This window comes from Giraffa tippelskirchi, chromosome 5 (genome assembly GCF_054371585.1).
Source record: "Giraffa tippelskirchi isolate mGirTip1 chromosome 5, T2T-mGirTip1v1.2.pri, whole genome shotgun sequence".
Taxonomy (NCBI): Eukaryota; Metazoa; Chordata; class Mammalia; order Artiodactyla; family Giraffidae; genus Giraffa; species Giraffa tippelskirchi.
In genome coordinates, this window is record NC_137279.1 from 29,978,592 (window position 1) to 29,997,384 (window position 18,793).

An 18,793-nucleotide genomic window follows, 5' to 3' on the forward strand; every position below is an offset into this window, starting at 1 on the left:
GGGAAGATCCCCTGAAGGAGGGCATGGCAACCCACTCCAGTATTCTTGCCTGGAGAATCCCTGTGGACAAAGGAGCCTGATGGGCTGCAGTCCATGGGGCCGAAAAGAGTCGGACATGACTAACACATTCATACTTTGAATATTCTTTGAGTGAGACTCCCTAAATCCTGTATGAATCAGTATGGCTGATTCAGAAACCAAAATAAATAGCAGATCATTCAGGCTGGGGGCAGTCCAGGGTTATGGGGGTAGCTGTGGGTCTTGTGGGTACTCTAGGACAGCCTGCTGCCCTGCCAAGGGAGGGCTAGCAATGACCACCCCCCCACCAGCCAGCCTCCAGGTTAGGGTAGGGAACTGCAGCAGCCCAGCAGCTGGGCCTCAGCCAAAATCCCGGGGAGGCGAGCAGCAGAGGGGCTGGGAAGGAGAGACAGAGAGGCACCCCACCCCACCTTTCCTTCCTGACCCAAGACTGGGGTGCATTGGGCTCCAGGCCTCGGTGTGGAGACTGGGGCTGCCTGGGATTTCTGGGAGCTGATCCTGGGAAGTCCTGGCCCAGGTTGGCTGCCCCACAATCCTCCTGCTTCCAGAATGATCTGTCAGCTTGCAGGGCATTGTTGTCATTGTTTTTGTTCAGTTGCTAACTTGTGTCCGACTCTTTATGACCACATGGACTGCAGCACGCCACGGTTCCCTGTCCTTCACTATCTCCCAGAGTGTGCTCAAACTCATGTCCATTGAGTCAGTGATGCCATCCAACCATCTCATCCTCTGTCGCCCCCTTCTCTTCCTGCCTTCAATCTCTCCCAGCATCAGGGTCTTTTTCAGTGAGTTAGTTCTTCGCATCAGGTGGCCAAAGGACTGGAGCTTCAGCTTCAATATCAGTCCTTCCAATGAATATTCAAGACTGATTTCCCTTAGGATTGAACTGGCTTGACCTCTTTGCTGTCCAAGGGACTCTCAAGAGTCTTCTCCAATGCCACAGTTGTGAGCCAGATTCCAACAGCTACTCCCTGCAGCCCTCACCCTCCCTGAAAGTGACTCAGCTGGCCAGCCCTCAAGGACCCCATCCGAGCTCCCGGCTGTCAAACACAGACTGGAATTATACAGGGGTGATGACCCAGCCCAGAAAACCACCCGGGGACCAACCACCCTTCTTGCTCACAAAGCCAGTCTGCGGGCGGGGTGTGCCCTGAAAGCCCAGTGGCCTGGTCACCTGATAGGCCGATGCTCCAGCTTGTCGAAGGGGTGGCCTGAGCCCAGGCAAGGTCAGGAGGCCGAAGGTCAAGCCCTGGCCTGGAGCTGCAGCCAGGGCCCAGCTGGTAGCTGGAGGAGGGCGTTCTGCTCCAGGAAGTGTCAGCAAGTGCTCAGGAGGCAGGCGCCCCAAAACCCTGGCTTCTTAGATGACCAGCCCAGGAGCACCCCCAACCCGAGGGAGGGGGTCCGAGGTGCCTCCGGGGAGACTGAGCTTCTGCCTGTTTCTGGAGCAAGGTGGCAGCTCGGAGAGGCCTCTGGCCCCCAAGCCAGGCCTCTGGTGAGCGTGGGGTATGGATGATGATCCCCAAAGCTGGCTCTCGATTCTTCTCACCCCCCATCCACAGGGCAATGCAGGAGGTGGCAACACAGCACTGTGAGTGTGCTTGATGCCGCTGACCTGTGTTCTGCAAAGGGGTCAATCTTGTGTTACATGGATTTCACCTCAAAAAATGCTCCTTGAACCAACCCCCACGCTGCACACACATCTCCAGGGATTTGCTACGGCAGGAAGAGGGGCCTGGGCCCTGGCCCCTGGACAGTGCTGGCCCCAGCACAGGGTCCTCCCTCCAGTGGCAGCAACTCTACAAAGGCCCTAAGTCACAGCAGCCACCCAGCCTGGACTAGGGCTCGGAAGCCCTTGACCTTCCAGCAGATCTGGTGACCGAGGGATGCAGATTGAGGAGCACATGCCTCAACCTTCAGGGAGAATAAGAGGGGCCCCCTCTGAGAGAGGTGGCCTCCACACCCCCCGCCCACCCACCAGCAGCCTGGGTGCAGGGCTGGGGCTCTCGGGGTAGGGTGAAGTAAAGATGAAGTGAACTCAAACAGCCACCTGGCAGTCTCTTTCCCAGGAACCAGGAACCCAGGAGGGAATGTGGTCCCTTCTGGGACAAACCTGGCCTGGCCTGGGGCTGATGGTGGGCCTGGGAGCCCCTCAGGTGTGAAGCAGGTCAGACAAGGCATGTGGTTCCAGGGCAGGGCCCAGCCAAGGAACCCCCACCCAACCTGTGAGGATAAGGAAGTTTCATGCTGAGAACAGAGGCCAAGACCACACAAGGGGAGGCCGCCCAGCCCACCAGGCAGGGACCTGGCCAGGCCTTGGCTCGCTGGCCCTGTGTGACAGTCGGCCCTCACCCCCACCGCCCACCCAGGCCGCAGGCTACCTGTCGGAGCCAGGATTTACAAGGCCCTGCCTGCTGAGGAGGCCAAGAATCCTCCCTGCCTACAGCCAGGTGTCACCCGACAGGCCAGGGCTGCTCCCAAAATCTCAGTTGGGAGGAGTGACGAGAACCAGCTGGGCGGGAGTCAGCAATGTGGGGCTCCAGGAACAGAGACAGAGGGGCTGGAGGTGGGAGTGGGGGGCAACCCTGAGCTCCAAGGGGCCTGGAAAGGCAACTCCCCAGGCAGGGGTAAGCGGCTCCTTACCTTCCCAGCCCCCCTGAAGGGAGAGGAGTGTCCAAGGCATCCCCATGACCAGCACAGATGGACCAGCACGGGGAGCCCCCTCCTAGGGCAGGACACACAGCCAGGACCGACCAAGTCTCTCTCCCCAGGAATGTTACCCCCCACCCCCGTGTCCCACCCGGCCCCTCCCCTCGGGGGGCAGGGGATGAGTGGGGATCCCTGAGCGAACTTGCTCTGAGGCCAACATGTCTGCTTGGCGCCCTGTTCTGCACAGGTCTGGGCCTGCCTTGGAGCATGTGCACCCCACCCCACCCCAGAGACCCCCTTCCCAGGCACCTACTGTGTGTTGTGGGTGGGGGTTCCGGCACCTGAGATTGGTAAGGGAAGACCCCTGAGGGATTCTGAGCCAGCCTTGGGGGGCAGATGCCATGGGGAATACACGGAGCAGTGATGAACACAGGACTGGGTTCAGCCCTCGCCACCAGCCAGTGAGGGAGAAGGTGGCTCCCAGCAGTGCCAGGCTGGGAAGGCCAGGAGGCATCCACAGTGGGTTGGGGGCAGTGCTGCAGGCCAGGCCTTAGCTCTGACCCAGGGGAAGGGGAAATTCACCAGGAGCCAGGCCAGAGCCCCAGGGTGTCGCCACCGTCAGAGGTGCTGGCAGAGTGTCTTGGCTGCTGTGACAAAGGACCACAGAGCTGGTGGCTTAAACAACAGACATGTGTCCTCGCTTGGCTCTGGGGCCACAAGTCTGATATCAGTGTCACTGGAGCTAAAACAGGTGTCACTGGGCCCACCCTGCCTCGTGAGGCCTGAGGGGTGGGTGTCCCCTTGCCGCTTCCACCAGACAGGGTTCTGCGGGTCAGAGCCACATCGCTCCCACTCCCACACCCAGGCCTGGACAGCAGTGCAGGAAGGGGGCCTCCCTCTGCCTTCTGACCCTCTCAGTCAGAAGCTGGGTGGGCGGCACCCAGAACAGGCCAGGGGTCCCCAGGACACAGTGGGGGACTGGGCTGGCTCGGCCTCTCAGCTGCTGGGTGAACACGATCCACTGCAAAACCCCTCTGGGCCTCGGAGTCCTCATTCCTAAAACAGGAGAAAGACGCAAGGCCAGGGGATCCAGGGGACCCCTCTGAGAGGACTGAGCCTCATCAGCATTTTTAATTCCATTTGGGTCAGAAATGAAAGCTTGAAGTTCCATAGCCCCTGGCCCGGCTCTGAGACCGGTGACAACCGAGGCTGGACGCCTGCTCATTCTCGTAGTCCCTAGGCCCTTTACAAAAATGCAGAGGCCTCAGAGGGCTGCACAGAATACCCTCCACTTCCTCCCACCTCCCCCAGCTCAGCACAGCTGGGTCAGGCACCCGCCTCGGCTTGTCCCAGAAGCTCCCTAACCACATTCCCTCCTGGGCTCCTGGCTCCTGGGTGAGAGACTGCGACATGGGGTGGGGATCTCAGCCCACTGCCAAAGCCAGACCCACCCCTGCCCCTGGCAGAGGAAACAGTTACCACAGAGGACCTGCTTGACACCCTTCTAACACTGTTAATGTGAAAATTGCCTGAAACAAGACCCCACCTCAAAAAGCTGTCCCACCACTGCCCTGTGCCTCCCACTCAGGATGACAGAACCCCAGCAGTCCAGGCAACGAGCCGGAGGTGGTCTGTGGCCAGCGGAGCCAGGTCGCCTCAGCCTGTCACAGAGGGAGCAGCCTCCCTGGTCTGGACACCAATTTTGGCTGCGCCAACAGACCACCCCATGAGTTCAGTCCGCCACCCTACCAGTAGTTCCCAGTATGGGCAGCAAGGCCAAGTGGCCCACGACCCTGGTCCAAAGAGGACTCCCTTCCCCACCAGGAGCAACCTGGGGCAGAAAATGTCACACATGCTTTACAAGGTTGCCACGGTAACTGGGAGATCCAAAGCTGTCTGATGGAATTAAACTCTCACAGTTATATCCTCTCGGAGCAAGAGTCAGCGGGGTGGGAGAAATTCCCGCAAAGACAAGATGCCTGCAGCGTCCCTCTGACACACACACCAGGCTCCCTGGCCCTGCCCTCTCCGCAGCTCAGGGCCCGTCAGGAAGGCAGCACGTCATCCCACCACGGATTAGCCTGCAGCCCCACAGAGGACGCTCGAGAGGACCACCTACTGCACAGGGAACTTCCCAGACCCAGACAGTCCAGAGCGGCGGCCCGTGAGAGCAGGGGAGGCCCCAGTAACAACGACCCGAAGAAAGTCACATAAACCATGCAGATGCTCGCAGGTGCGAGAACATTATGGAAGGACCCCCGGCCAGCTGCGGGTGGCTGGCAAGGCTGCCATCGTTCTTTCCTGTTTACCAATCTTTAGTTACTCTGGCCAATAAAATCAGGGCCCCCAAGGTGTCCAAGCCCCATCTCCAGATCCCCACAGGGCAAAGTGGAATGACGGGTGCCAATCAGCCTATCTTACAGTGGGGGAGTGTCTACAGGACATGGGTGGGTCCAGTGGCCTCACAGGGTCAGCATGAGTGGATAAGCAAGGCCGGAGCGAGAGTCTGGGAGAGAGAGGTGAGGCCGTGGGAAGCAGGGGCAGGCGGGTGCCTCGTTGCTGGATTTGAACATGAAGGAAGGGGCCACGAGCCAAGAAACTCGGGTGCCCTCAGAGCCTCCAGGACGAACCAGCCCTGCCTAGCACTGGACTTTAGTGAGACGCATGTCGGACTTGTGAGCTCAGAAGGGTGAGATGATACATGTGTGTCTTACTCCCCTAAGTCTGGGCAGTCAGTCACTGCAGCAGATGAAAACTAATAGTCATCGGGCACACATCACCTTTAAATTGGAAAAAAATGAAAACCATTTTGTTAGTGGAAGTGCTTCATGCTGCTCCGGGCTGCAGCTTGCCCTTGGCCAGGGGGGCATCTCGCCCAGTTGGGCCATCCCAGGAGGCGCCCCCAAACTGAGAGAAGCCACTCTGTAAGCAAATCCACCATCAGGCCAGGGCCCACCTGGTTGGGTGGTTATCTCTCTCCTGTAGCTCGGAAGTCCGCCAGCTGGGGCAGCCAGAACATTCCAATGCAACTCCTATCGGCCCCCACCCCAGCTCAGCACTTGCCAGAGGGTTGACGGGTCCCCTCATCACTCACCCCACTCCCACAAGCATCTGCCAATGGCCAACCCTACAGGAGGACACACCATCTCTGCTCGCAGGGCCCCGCCAGCCAGGCGGAAAGGCTTCCACGACTCAAGGAGATGGAACCCAAGCAAGCAAGCAAGCAGAAGGCAGCACAGACAGGAAAGCCTGGGAGGCCTCCTGGAAGCAGTGTCTCCAGGGCCAATGCTACTCAGGCTCCGAGGAACCCCTGGGTCTCCCCAAGGGGCACTGCTGGGGCAGATGCAGGAGACACAGAGGCCATGTACCCCCTGCTCCAAGAATAATCCCTGAGCACCAAGGTTTGTCTGCCGGCTCGTGGAGAGTTTGCCATCTAAGGAATCCCATGGGTCCTAACCTGCAGAGGACGGACACTCTGCGAGGTGACCATCCCCACCACTACCACCACCACGCTGCTCTGCTACCTCTGGAGGTTCAGGATTTATTGTCTGGCTTGGCTAAAGCAAGGCTTTCTCATCTGGACCCTGTGCACTGTCTGAAGGACACACAGTTCCTGCCCACCCTCACCTGGACAGCAACCAAGCTGGTCCAGGGCCCCTCCCTGATGGTGGCTCAGCCTTGGGGCAGGAAGCAGTGCCCCTGCAACCCCCTCTCCTCTTTCTCTGTCTCCCTGGACATGTTGCAGGGAGGAAGCTTGCTTGACTGTAAATTAAAGTGCCTTTGTTCAGCTCATGGAGAGATAGTTTGTCCCTGCCCACCTGTGAATAGAAGAGATTAACACACCCCTTCGGAAGGCTGGCCATTCCCTTGGAGATGTTTTCTAAGATTGAAGTCCCTTTCACTTTACTTCCCCACTGCATCTCTCTCTCTATTCTGCCTTTTGACTTTAGTTCCTCATTGCTTCTTTCTCTCTGATCTATAAAAGAACCTGGCATTCAGACTGCAATAAGATGGTTATTTTGAGGTGCTAGCCTGCCATCTCTCCCCAATTAAAGTCTCTTCCTTGCCTCAACACCTCATCTCTCAGATTCACTGGCCTATCATTCAGCAAGCAGGGTGAGCTTGGACTCAGTAACAGAAATTGCCACCGTGGCATGACTCACTGGAAAAGACCCTGATGCTGGAAAAGATTGAGGACAAGAGGAGAAGGGGGCAACAGAGGATGAAATTACTAGATGGCATCACTGACTCGATGGACATGAGTTTGAGCAAACTCTGGGAGATAGTGAAGGACAGAGGAGCCTGGCGTGCTGCAGTCCATGAGGTTGCAAAGAGTCAGACACGACTTAGCAACTGAGCAAAAATTGGTAATAAACACACACGACTCCTCAGTCTCCTTTCTCACTTCCTTCTAAAGCTGAACACCTTAGAAAACCCCTCTCTGCCTCTCACCCCATCACTGCTGCACCTGGAAGGGCTGAAATGAAACCAACTCCATCCAAACCCAGTGCCTGGGAGCCAGCAGGTGAAGAAGGAACTCTGCGGGCTTCAAACATGACTGTGATGGGAACGGTCAGCGGACCCAGCTACTTGCCCCCTAAAAGGAACCTTGGTCTTGACCATCACTGTACAGCCACTGCATTCCAGTGGGTGGTTTCTTCTAGTTTGATGAAGAAACTGGCCTTGCGACAGAAAGGGTCCCTCTTGCTCAGAGGCTTTAGATAGACAGCACTGGGACCCTGGATGCTTGATCCTTCAGTTCAACTTCCAGATGTCTGTAACAACGACAATTAGAAACCAAGCAGCTCCCGAGGAAAGAGGGGGACCAGACAGGGAAACAGAAACGATGGAGTCCATCCTCAGGGGACGAAGTGAGTGAGGTTTCTGAAGGTGCACTAAGCAATATGCCAAGAAAACCCAAATAAAGCACAGAAAGAAATTGAGGCACCAGCCCAACCCAGGAGAGAGGGGGGCATTCTCAGGACGGGGTCAGGCAAGGCCAGTCCCCAAGGCCCAGAAGGCTGGGCTTTTTCTTCATCTTTTGTTTGGAATTAATAGATTTTATTTCTTAGAACAGTTTCATGTTTTTGGAAAAACTGAGCAGAAAGCACAGAGAGTTCTCTGTAATCTCGTCTCCCCAGTACACACGACTGTCTCTATTACTAACATCCCACGTTCATGTCTACATTTATTGCGGTACATGGACCCGTACTGAGATGTCATTATTAACTGATGCTGGCAGTTTGCACTAGCAGCACTCTTGCTGCTGGACGTTCTGTGGGCTTGACAAATGCATGGGGTCGTGTATCCACTATGACAGCAAAGTATGGAGGAGCTTTACTGTCCTGAATGCCCTCTGTGCTTCAACTGGTCTTCCCCTCCCCCAGGTCCCGGCAACCATCCATCTTCATGCTGACTCCACGGTTTTGCCTTTTCCAGAATGTCGCTGGCTGGAAGCACACAGCACGTATCCTCCTCGGACGCACTTCCTTCGCTTCGGAGCCTGCGTTTGAGGGCGTTGAGCTGCTCACAAGTTTTTCCCAGGGGAAAGCTCCCTGAGGGTCAAGGATTCCTTCCCAGGGCCAGTCAACCCCCTCCCCATCTATGGTTTCCAGGGCAACCATGGAAACCAAGAGTGGGTCACCCAGAAACAGTCAGACAGGCCTCACCCATTCTGGATTTCCAGGGTCATCAGGTGCTCCCCTCTGGGAGAAGGTCACAGGGGCAGGTAGAGAGTGGGGTGGTTGGTTCAAGTTGCCCGCCACTGGGCTCCTCACCCCCAGGCCTCTCCTGTTCTCAGGCTCACATGTTCTAGGAATCCAGAGGCTCTGTGAGGCAGGCTCAGCTCTTGGCTGCTCAGTCAGTGCCCCCCAGGTGCAGAGGTGGCCCAGGGTCAGGTGAGGCTGCCAGTTCTCACAAAGTGCTTGCCTCGAGTGGGCAGGGGGTGCGGAGCAGACCCCACCCGGCAGGAGAGATGGCCTTCAGAATGGGAGACCGCTTGCTTGCCCTGCCACTTGCTCTGTGGAGGATGAAGGGGCCTCAGGCTTTGGGGAGCTTTGGGGAACCCAGTGAAGGGAGGAGGGCACAAGGGCTAAGGGGGAACTCCCACCACCAGTCCAGCCAGCCCCCCAGGCCCAAGATGGGGTGGGGGACAGGTATCATGGGAAATCAGGCAGAAGGTGACGGAGCAGGACCCCCACAGGCAGTCGGCACGAAGTTATCATTCAGGCCCTTAAGGATGTGGAGCAGCCCCGGCAGGACCAGAAGGGCTCCATCACCTCCTGCCCTCGGCCCAGGACCCAGGGCCTGACTTCGGACAGTTTCTCTGTTTACTTTGAAAGTTATCGGGTCTGGTCTGTTTATACAAATCAGCCTCCAAAAATGTGGGAACGGGGATATTTTTTCCATTTGTTTCCCAGAAAACAAGACAAAATGTAAAAGGCCCAGAAGGGAGCCAAGAACATTCCTTGGTTCCCCAATGTCCAGGTCTCCACTCCCCCTCCACGGCCGAGTTCCTGGGCTGTTTCACGCTCTGGTGGAAGGGATGGGGCTGCAGCCGGAGGCCGGCCTCTGCCTCTGCTTCTGAGCTGCCCCATGGCAGGGGGCGAGGCTGGGGAGGGTGGTGTGCGCCAAGCCAGGAACACTCGCAGCACATGCCCTCCGCATGTGTGCGTGCAGGAGTGGGTGTGTGCGTGTGCACATGTGGGTGTGTGCCTGTGTTCACGCGTTGGGTGCGTCTGCGTCTCTCTCTCTCTGTACCAAGAACTCTGATTCCTGAGCTCGTGTGAGGTTCCCCAGAGACCCTCTAGTCCCGAGCCCAGTGGCCTGCACAGCACGGTCCTGACCATGGAGGGAGGACCCCAACACTGGACAACACCCTCTGCTCTGGACAACAGAGTGTAGTGCCCTTTCTTTGCCTCCTTCTGCTTCTAAGTCAAGATCAGGAAGAACTGGGGGGGCAGGTGGTGAGGGGGGACTGGCATTTCTCTATCATTCTCTGAAACAGAGCTCAGAACCCTGCCGGGGACCGGGCTAGGGCCCCAGCGGAAACCCAGTCACCCTAGGGTCAGAGTGCTCGGCCGGGCTCCAAACCCTGGTGTGAAATCCAGGGCCTGGACACTCTTAAGCCTCTGGCCAGCCAAGCCCCTGCCCTGCTGGGAGCCCCTCCACCAGACCTGCCCCTGTCCAGACAGGAGGCTGGCTCCTGAGGAGGAAGCTGGCCCTTCCTGGGCCTCACTCTCGGGCTGGCCACTCATTCTCCCCAAGAGGTCCGGGGTCCTGGCCGGGAAGGCTCCCCAGAGGGGCCCCCTGCAGGACCTGGTGTTAAGCCCCACACTTGGTGCCAACAGATCCCAGAGCTATGGTCTCAGACAGATGGACACATGGAGTTGGGGATTTCCTGCAGGGTGGCTGCCCCGCCCCTACCCCAGGCCAGGTCCAGCTTGCAAGTCCCCTTCACAGCCCCTATCACACCTCTGGAAGTGGGACTTCTGACCCCTGTGAATTGAAGGTCCCTGAGATCAGGCCATGTCGGCTCAGCAGCCATGGCATGGCCAACCCCCAGCTGTGCCTGGCACATGATAAAAGTCAACAAATAAATTTGGAAGAATGCTTGCTGAGTGAAGGAACATTCAACAGTGATGATTACTTCGTCTGAGATCTGGATTTGAGCGGAAGTTCTGTTTTCTGCAAAGAGCCCTCCTGCAGCTCCCAGACAGCCCCAAGGAGGAGAAATGAGCCAATGCTCCGAGTGTTAGAATCCACGGGGCCCAAGCTGGCCAGCGAGTCCAGCCTCCACCCTGCAGATGGGCACACAGACCGGAGAGCGCCTGGTGCATCCGGCAGCCCGGGGCCTGTGGTGCCCTCCACGTCTGAGAAGGGAAGGCTGTGGCCTCTCCCAGGCACACATCCAGATGCTCGCTCCTCCCCAGGGCCCAGGGCAAAACCCCTCGGCCGGAGGGCCCCTCCTGGCACAGAGGCCTAAGTAGAAGCCCCACGTTCCGACCAACTGCTCCCACTCTGGTCTCCCCGAGTTCAGAAATCACTGCTCTCCACCTCATCTCCTGGACCAGACCCCAGGAGCCCCCTCTTTCCCTCACATGGAGCCTCCCCTCGCCTGGACTCACAGGGACCTCCTCTCCCTCCACACTGGCTCCTCCTCAGTCTCTTTGCCCTGGCCTGGAGTCGCCCTGGCCTGGGGTTACCCTGGCCACCAGCCTGGCCCCAGCATGAGCCACCATGACTGCCTGACTTCCAGCCTCAGCACACAGGAGCCTGCTCCCCCGGCCCGATGCAAAGCTCTCAGTATCCTGACCGAAGTGCACACACCACAAATGTGCAGAAAGCAAGGTAGCTGAGGAACCCCGGTCATGCCCCAGCAGGCCCTCGGTGACCCAGCCGCCAGTGTTGCACTGGCCCCCATGCACAGCTGAGTCCCCAGCATGGGGCCTGGACACAGCGGGTTCAATGACTGCTGAGGCGGATGGATGAATGAATGAACCAATGAGTGCATGACTGAATGGAGGCCGTGCACCCAGGTCGTCTCCTCCGCACTCGTGCCCCTGGACTCCTCGCCAAGGTCTCAGCCTCTCTCTCCCACTTGTGTCCCTCGGCAGCCGTCACAGGTGACACCAGCATCCCCCGCGGGGATGGCAAAGGGAGTGGAGGAGGAGCTGGCGCCCATCGTTGACCGCAAATTCCAGGCAGCCCCCTGCGCCTGTGCTGGCATGTCACTGCCACCAGGCGGCGCCGGTGCACCACCCCGAGGGGAGAGCAGGTGGGCCCCTCCTCCCTGCACAGCCCCCAAGCTGGGGCAGGAGCCCTTCCAGGAAGCTCTGGGGTCCCTCACACCTGGGCTATTCTTTCTGTGCCTACCTGCAACTGCGGAGGCCTTGGGAGGGCAGGCAGGGCTGGGAGTCCCTGGGGGCAGCTGGCAGCCCTGGGTTGAGAGTCTGGGGGCCCACAGTTGGGGGAGAAGAGGCCTTGTGTGCTTGGGTGCCCACATTTCCAGCCAGTCCCTGGGATTCCCCCCAACTCCTCTAGGGGCTCCAAGAGCGGGGACCACCCTCAGAAGCCAGTGTCAGTTGGGAGCCAATGCCGGTGCCCAGCACAGAGAAAAGGCAGGGACACAAGGCCTGGCACCTGTGCACGACACCTGCCTCGCATGGGGTAAAGCCCAGGTGGACACCACTCAGTGCACAGGGCCAGCTGCCCACCCTCTCGTCCCACTGGGCATGTGCCCCTTGGCACACAGGTGGCATCTTCCTGGCCAGAGCATGTTCTCACCCACCCACCCACCCACCTCAGGTCCTCCACCACCTTCCAGTTGCCCACCCCAGTGAGTCCAGAAGGAGGAGAACAAGGTGTCAGCAGGCATGCAGTGGGCCTAGCCACGGATCCCTGTGTTATTTATCCATCCATCCACACATCCACCCATTCATCCATTCATCCACCCACCCACCCATCCATCCATCCATCCATCCATCCAAACAGTGCAGAGGGCCCAGAAGAGACCACCTGCCCTCACTGAGCACACACAGAGGGCCCCTGGGCAGAGGCACCCCCTCTCTGTGCCACACTTCAGTCTGTAAAAGGAGGGGCTTGGACTGGGCAGAATCCATTGGCCACTTCTGACCTGGGGCCTAGGTTCTCAGGCTGGAGCAGCCACCTGGCAGAAGCAGCACCCCACAGCATTAGGGGAAACCAAGTCCCCACCCCCAGGGGAAATGCCCTGCTCGGGAGTCATGCAAGGCAGCTGTCTAAGGCATGGGGCCCAGCTCTCTGTCCCATTCCCGGAGCCCTGGCCTTGGAAATGGCACAAGTCAGGCCCCTCCACACCTGCTGCTGGGAGCCAGGTGGGATGACTTTGTCAGTGAGGTGCAGCCCTTCCAACACCTCTCACATCCCTACCTGACTGAGGGTCTGAGATGAGGAGCAGTGGGCACCCATGCCGCTCCTGAGGACACTCAGCCCCCACCCCAATGCCATCCGCCTGCTCTTTGTCCACCCCCACCAGGAGCACATGTGTCTGTGATCTCCAAGGCCCGGGCAACAGGGGAGCAGGCAAGTCTGTAACCTCTAGGATCGGGGAGCAGGCGTGTCTGTGACCTCTGGGGCCAGGGGAGCAGGCATGCCTGTGACCTCTAGGACAAGGGGAGGGCCAGCCCCCAGGCACTCCAGCAGTCCCAGGCTCCCAGGGCACAGGACACACCACCCAACACCCTCCAGGCCAGAACCCAGAGGCTCCCCATCTGGCCACAGTGTGTAGGAACGAGTCCTCCTGCTTTCCAGGTGTCACAGCTGGTGCTTGGCCACATGATGGCCAGCATTTCCCAGGCCTCCCAGGATGGCCCTCCTAGTCCCTAGGGATGTCATCGTACCCACAGGAACAGAGACACACAGTGAAAACCACTCACCCCACCGCTCAGGCTCTGCACCCTGCTGGCCACCTGAGCCAGACACACCGTCCCACAGCCCACCAGGAAGGCTGGCATGTGATGGGCTGAGGCCCGAGTTCAGGTCCTCCAACCCGAAGGCCCAGGCGCTCGGGGCTCTTCCTGACGGCTCTGTGTCTGTGAACCCAACAGGTACATCCTGGGGCTGGTGAGTTGGGGTGAGGCATCCCCACCATGAGCCACAGAAAGAGCCAGAAGCCCCGACAGCTTCCCTCTCCCCTGGGAATCCAGACACTCAGTCAACATGGTATGCGCTCCTGGAGGCAGGAGGGCCGGGGGGCTGTGAGCAGAGTGGCCAGCACAGTCTGCAGCCCTGCTGCGTCCACACCTGCCCCCTCTGCAGCTCAGCCAGGCAACAAGCAGGCCGTCCGGCTCAGCCTGAGCCAAGTTCCTCAGAGGCAGGACGAGGCAGGAGGGCGGCCCCTTGGAAACCCTACTGGCAGAGTGGGGTGGGGATCTGGTTGAGTTGGAGTTTAGCCAAGAAAGTGTGAGTGCCCACAGAGCTACGTGCACCTGGGCACCCAGTCCTGGAGCTCTCATGGCGTCTAGAGGGTGATGACCATGCATGCAGTTCTCCCACCCTGGGGTCAGGCAGTGTGAGCCCTGGATGCCCACCCACCCTCCCAGCTGGGGCACGAGAGGAAGGCCCTGGTACGGGCTGGAGGCCTGCACTGGGCACTGGTTGCCTCATCAGTGCCACCTCTTCCACAGGCACCTCCACCCTGCCAGTGGTCCCTCAGCCTCTGGGGGGCAGCCAGAGAGGCCCAGCCATGGGGAGAGCAGCTCAATCACCCTGGGAGGTGGAGGTCTGTCCTGGATCCAGCCCAGAGCTGGCTGGCTCCTGTGTCCAGCCTGCCTGCCCTCGGCCTGGAGGACGGCCCATGGGAGGGACTGATCCAGAGGTGTGGAAGCAAGCGCCAAGGCTATAACGTGAGGTGGTTCTTGGGGGTGAACATGCCCCATGGGAGGAAGCAGGAAAAAGGGGCCATGCGGAGATGCTGGGGGAGCAGCCAGCTGGGACTGAGAGCCGGAGTTCCGATGCTGAACCTCCCCTACGCCCCTTAAGAAACACAGTAACCAATGACACCCGGAGGGAGCCTTGAGGGAGGCCTGAGCTTGCAGACCTGCTGCCCTGACCTCCACGCGGGCAGACCCAAGGTCCAGGCACCGGAGCCAGTGTCCTCAGGAATGGCAGAAAGGCCCAGTGGATTCGAGGGTCCCATGGGACACAGGCGGGCCCCTGAGGCCCAGCCAGCACCAGCAATACCATCTGTCCCACACTCCTCCCCGGACACAGCTGGAGCACAAACGTCTAGGGGCCGTGTGGCCGCACCCTTTGTGTGGGATGGCCACTGTCGGGGATGCGGCGTGGACGCGCTGGCGGGAGAGGAGCTCAGCCTTTCCTGGTGAACGGTCCCATCGTCCTGGCCGAGTGTGCTTGCCAACACGCCCTCCCTTTCCCTAAGCAGAAAGGGCACTGCCAGCCCTTTGGATGGGAGCCCACGGCGAGCCCAGTTCATGCTGTCCGAGAGCATTCCGAAATGACCTGCGGAACTCAACTGTCCAGGTCTCCTCACCTCCAGGTTCACATACTGTGGTCTGCGCACGTCAACACGCACTGTGGTTTCCTGGGGAGGGTGGAGGGTCCCCAGTCAGGATTGGGGAGATCACAGCTGTGCATGGGCGTGTGGGCCACCTGCCCCACATCCTGCTCCGGGAACGGCCAGCGCCCCTTCTGGCCTTGTGGTCCTGCGGGACCTCAACAGCAGCAGGACCGGCAGCAGCCTGGGGCTCGGCAGGGGTGCAACCCCCTCCATGCTGAGACCCCTGATTCCAGGGCGGGCTAGCATCCACAGATGGCTAACCTCACCCTGACCCTGAATGGTGGGTGACGCCTCCCTCCACCGCTCCTGGTTCCCCACAGCAGACGTTGGCTGGGAGATCGACCTGGACAGCGGCTCCCCCACACCAGCCGCGGCTGGAGACCAGTCCAGCAGGCTGTCAGCGCCCTCGGCCGCCACCTCCTCCTCCCGCGGTTACTGCCCGTAATCAGCTGGCCGGGCTCCGTGCGATGCTGCCCAGGCCTCGGTCCGACCGGGGCGCAGAGGCCAGGCCCTGCTCTGGAATGCGGGGGGGCTGCCAGGACCGAAGCCAGATTCCAGGATGCCAGCTCCTGCGCTCGCAGACCCCTCATTAATTATCCTGCCAGGACACGGAGACAGGCACGGCCCCAGGAATCCTGGAAGTGGGCAGTCGGGGTCTTTCTTGAACTTTGCACCACACGACTCAATGGACATGAATTTGAGCAAACTCAGGGAGACAGTGAAGGACAGGGGAGCCTGGTGTGCTGCAGTCCATGGGGTCTCAAAGAGTCAGACATGAATTAGCAACTGAACAACAACAGCTACAATCCTGGCGGCCAGCGCTCGGCAGGCGGGCATCACAGGTAGAGTGGACACGGGGATGAGACGCCCATCCAAGAGCCCCGCAAGCACTGGGGGCTCTCGGCTCACCAGGGCCCGCTGCCTCAGAGCCCCCTGCACGAAGTCTCAGGCCACCGTTGGACTGGGGGACAGGGGCGTGGTCACCCGAGCCGAGGGGCCCAACTGCTGGGGGAGGCAGCACCAGCCCCCAAACGGGCTCCTGAGCACCAGATGGCCCCAGGCAGGAATTCTCCAGGAATTGAGACTCAGCTCTGCTCTGCAGCTGTTAGGTTTTATTGACTCATTTAAGGTGCCAGGGCCCCGGGGTGAGCAGTGAGTGCCGACCACAGAAGCTCCCACTGTGGGGGAAGGGGCAGGCTTCTGGGGTAATGAGAGGGGGGCCCAACACAGTAGGGAGCATGGACCGTGGTCCTGGATACCCCAGGGGGTCCTCGGAAGGCAGCCCCTTCAGCCAGAGCAGGGCGGTGTATCCACATGGGGCTGGAAGCGGGGCTCAGGCTTCATGCGTGAGTTCCCTTCCACACACGATTCTCGGGGGGCAGGGACCCATGGCCTGCCTGTGAGAGCTTCTCCTTAGTGGCCAGGCCAAGAGCCTCAAGTGGACGGACCCCCATACACCACACTCCCCTCTTGGGGCCCCTCCAATCCCCTCCACTGCTCCCATGCCCCACACCTGATGCATGCTGCTCCTGATGCTCAGCCTTCAGCCCCGCCTGGCGTGGGTGTTCCGGGTCAGCCCAGCACACAGGGCCATGAGGACTCGGCGGGGGAGGTGGGGGCAGGTCCTGGTCTTATTGAGCCCCCGCCCCTCAGCTGGGTTCCTCTGCTCCCCTCCCTTGCAGAGAAAGCCTGAGCCAGTGAGGGGGCAGGAGGGCTGGCAAGAGGTGTCTGAGCAGAGAGGGGTCTCTGGGTGCCCACCCCTGCCCCACCCGGCATGGCCCATCCATTCCTTCATCCAGAAAAGAAAGTGCCAAGCCACGCACCGCAGCCAGCCAGTGGCTGGAAAATTGGGCACTGCAGCCCCTTGGAAAGTGGGCAGCTGCCTGGCTTTACCAGCCCAGCAGACTACCAGAAAAGGTCAGCCAGAAGCCCAGGCATGGCCCCTCAGCCCCAAACACACCCAGGGCTCCCGCACCCTGATTCTTGGCAGTCCCAAGGCAGCAACGGTAAAGGGACCCACAGTGGGCATGCAGGCCGCACAGATGCCCCACAAACCCCCAGGTTCCCCCACCCCAGCGGGACCTCCACATGCAACCTGCCCTGCCCTGCTGGGACCGAGAAGCCGTCTGCCCACCCTGAGCACATCACTGACCCTGGCAACTCAGGAACTGCCAAGGCTCAGCAGTCTCATCTGCTGAGAAATGGGACAAGCCCCCAGCCCACCCCAGGGCACGGCCAGGAAGGCCCTTTTAGCCCAGAAGGAATTTCACTGAGAGGGTCCGGGACAGTTCCCAGGGGCGCGGACAGGCTCTGTGGCAGAGGCCAGGGAAAGGCAGAGGGCAGGTTCCCACGGTCCTTTCAGGAGCCCACCCAGAAGGATGGGCGGGGCTCCAGCCTGGGGCAGCCCTGGGCAAGCGAGGCTGGGAGGCTTTGTCCTTCTCTGCAGACCCAGCCTCTATCCTGCCCAGACAGTAGGTCCCGCGTGGGCAGGGGCACTTGTGCCATCCACTTACCAAACACCCAGGGGGAAGGCATGGGGACGGGGTGGGGGTGGCGAGCTCACAGGCCCCTGGGGCCCCAGAAGGCCTGCCTCTTGGTGGATCCTGCTGTAATTATGTCATTAGAAGACCACCCCGTCTCAGAGGCCAGCCCTGGGAGAGGCCCACAGCCCCACTGTGTGCAGAGCAGGCCTAGAGAACAGTTATCGGAAAGACAGAAGCGCCTTTGTGGGTGGTTGGGGGGGGGGGCAGGGCACGAACCTGGTAATTAAAGGATTCGCAGAGCGAACATGAAGGCCCTTCCCAGAGTCAGATGCTTTGAAAAGAGTTGGGAGTCTGCCTGCGGGGGTCCCCAGGCTGTCCTGGAGCAGGCGGTCTATAGATCCGCTGCCCTGCAGGGACACGGACGCCCGAGTACAGGGCAGCAGCCACACCTGTCCCAGCCAACGGTCAGGCCAGCAGGGCCAGAGGGCATGGCCACAGCCACCCACCCCCTCCATTCATCCCAACAAGCCCCACCCCAAGCAGCGTAGCCACCAGCAGACACCCAGCGCCAGCTCCTGCAGGGAGTGGGCAAATCTCCCTGGAGATTTCAGGAACTGTCCTCAAAGGAAGGGTTCAGTGTAGCTAAATCGGGCGTGTGTGAGAGCCAAAGGCCACAGTGCCCACCAGAGTGGGGGCAAGGGGAGGGCAGAGCAGGGCAAGGGGCCTGGGGGAGCTGGCAGCTCTATACACCCGTCAGGCAGAGGAAAGCCAGGTCCCAGGCCTGGTCCCGGCCGGTGGCCAAGAGCAGCCCTCGGCGGTGTCTGGACCTCGGGCCAGGGGTCAGGCTCCCACCCTCAGATACAGTGGGCACCACTGAAGGGCAGCCCCGGGGGCGGCTTCCTCTCCATTCATCAATGATCCCAGTTTAGAAACAAAGTCATTCTTGAGCCAAGGCCAGGAGCTCAGGACTCGTGGGCCTGCCTCTCACCCCACCACCCTTGGGGGGAGCCGCCTGCTCCCGCAGCCTCCTGGCAGAGACCAGGGCCTCCCCCTCAAGAACCCAAAGCCACTCAGGGCCACTCCCAGGACCCCGCCCGCCCACTCCCTGCTCCTGTGGGGATCAGGCTCCTTCCTTCAAAGGGGGAGGCCTGGGCCTGAGGCTCCAGGCAGGACCACGGATGCCTCCCCCTGCAGAGAGGGGACCGGGGGAGGGACAGGCCAGCCTGGGTCCCCAGGGCTGCCCCTCCCCGGGTTCCAGGTCATTCCAGCCAGCTCAGAGGGGAACCCTAAGTCTCTGATTCCAGGCTGAACCTTCTCTGCCATCTGTCCCCACCAGTTTTGGGCCAAATCGACTCCTTCCCTCCACTCTGCTCCTCTGCCCCTGCCTTGCTCCTACCTGGAAAGGCCATCTGGCCCCAACTGCACCTCCAAGCCTTCCTTAGCCCACAGGCCCACCTTCTCAAGGAAGCCCTCCAGACCACTTATCCTGTAGCACGTCAGCAATGGCGCCCTGAGAGCTCCGTGGACCCAGGACCAAGTCCTAGAACTGCCTGAGAGACGGACCCAA

At 60.3% G+C, this 18,793-nt stretch overlaps 1 protein-coding gene across 3 annotated transcripts in view; it reads right to left on the reverse strand.

The window, feature by feature from the left end:
• Positions 1-18,793, reverse strand: part of MEGF6 (multiple EGF like domains 6) — a 100,913-nt gene that overhangs the window by 57,577 nt on the left and 24,543 nt on the right. The gene's annotated exons all lie outside the window — the stretch shown is intronic.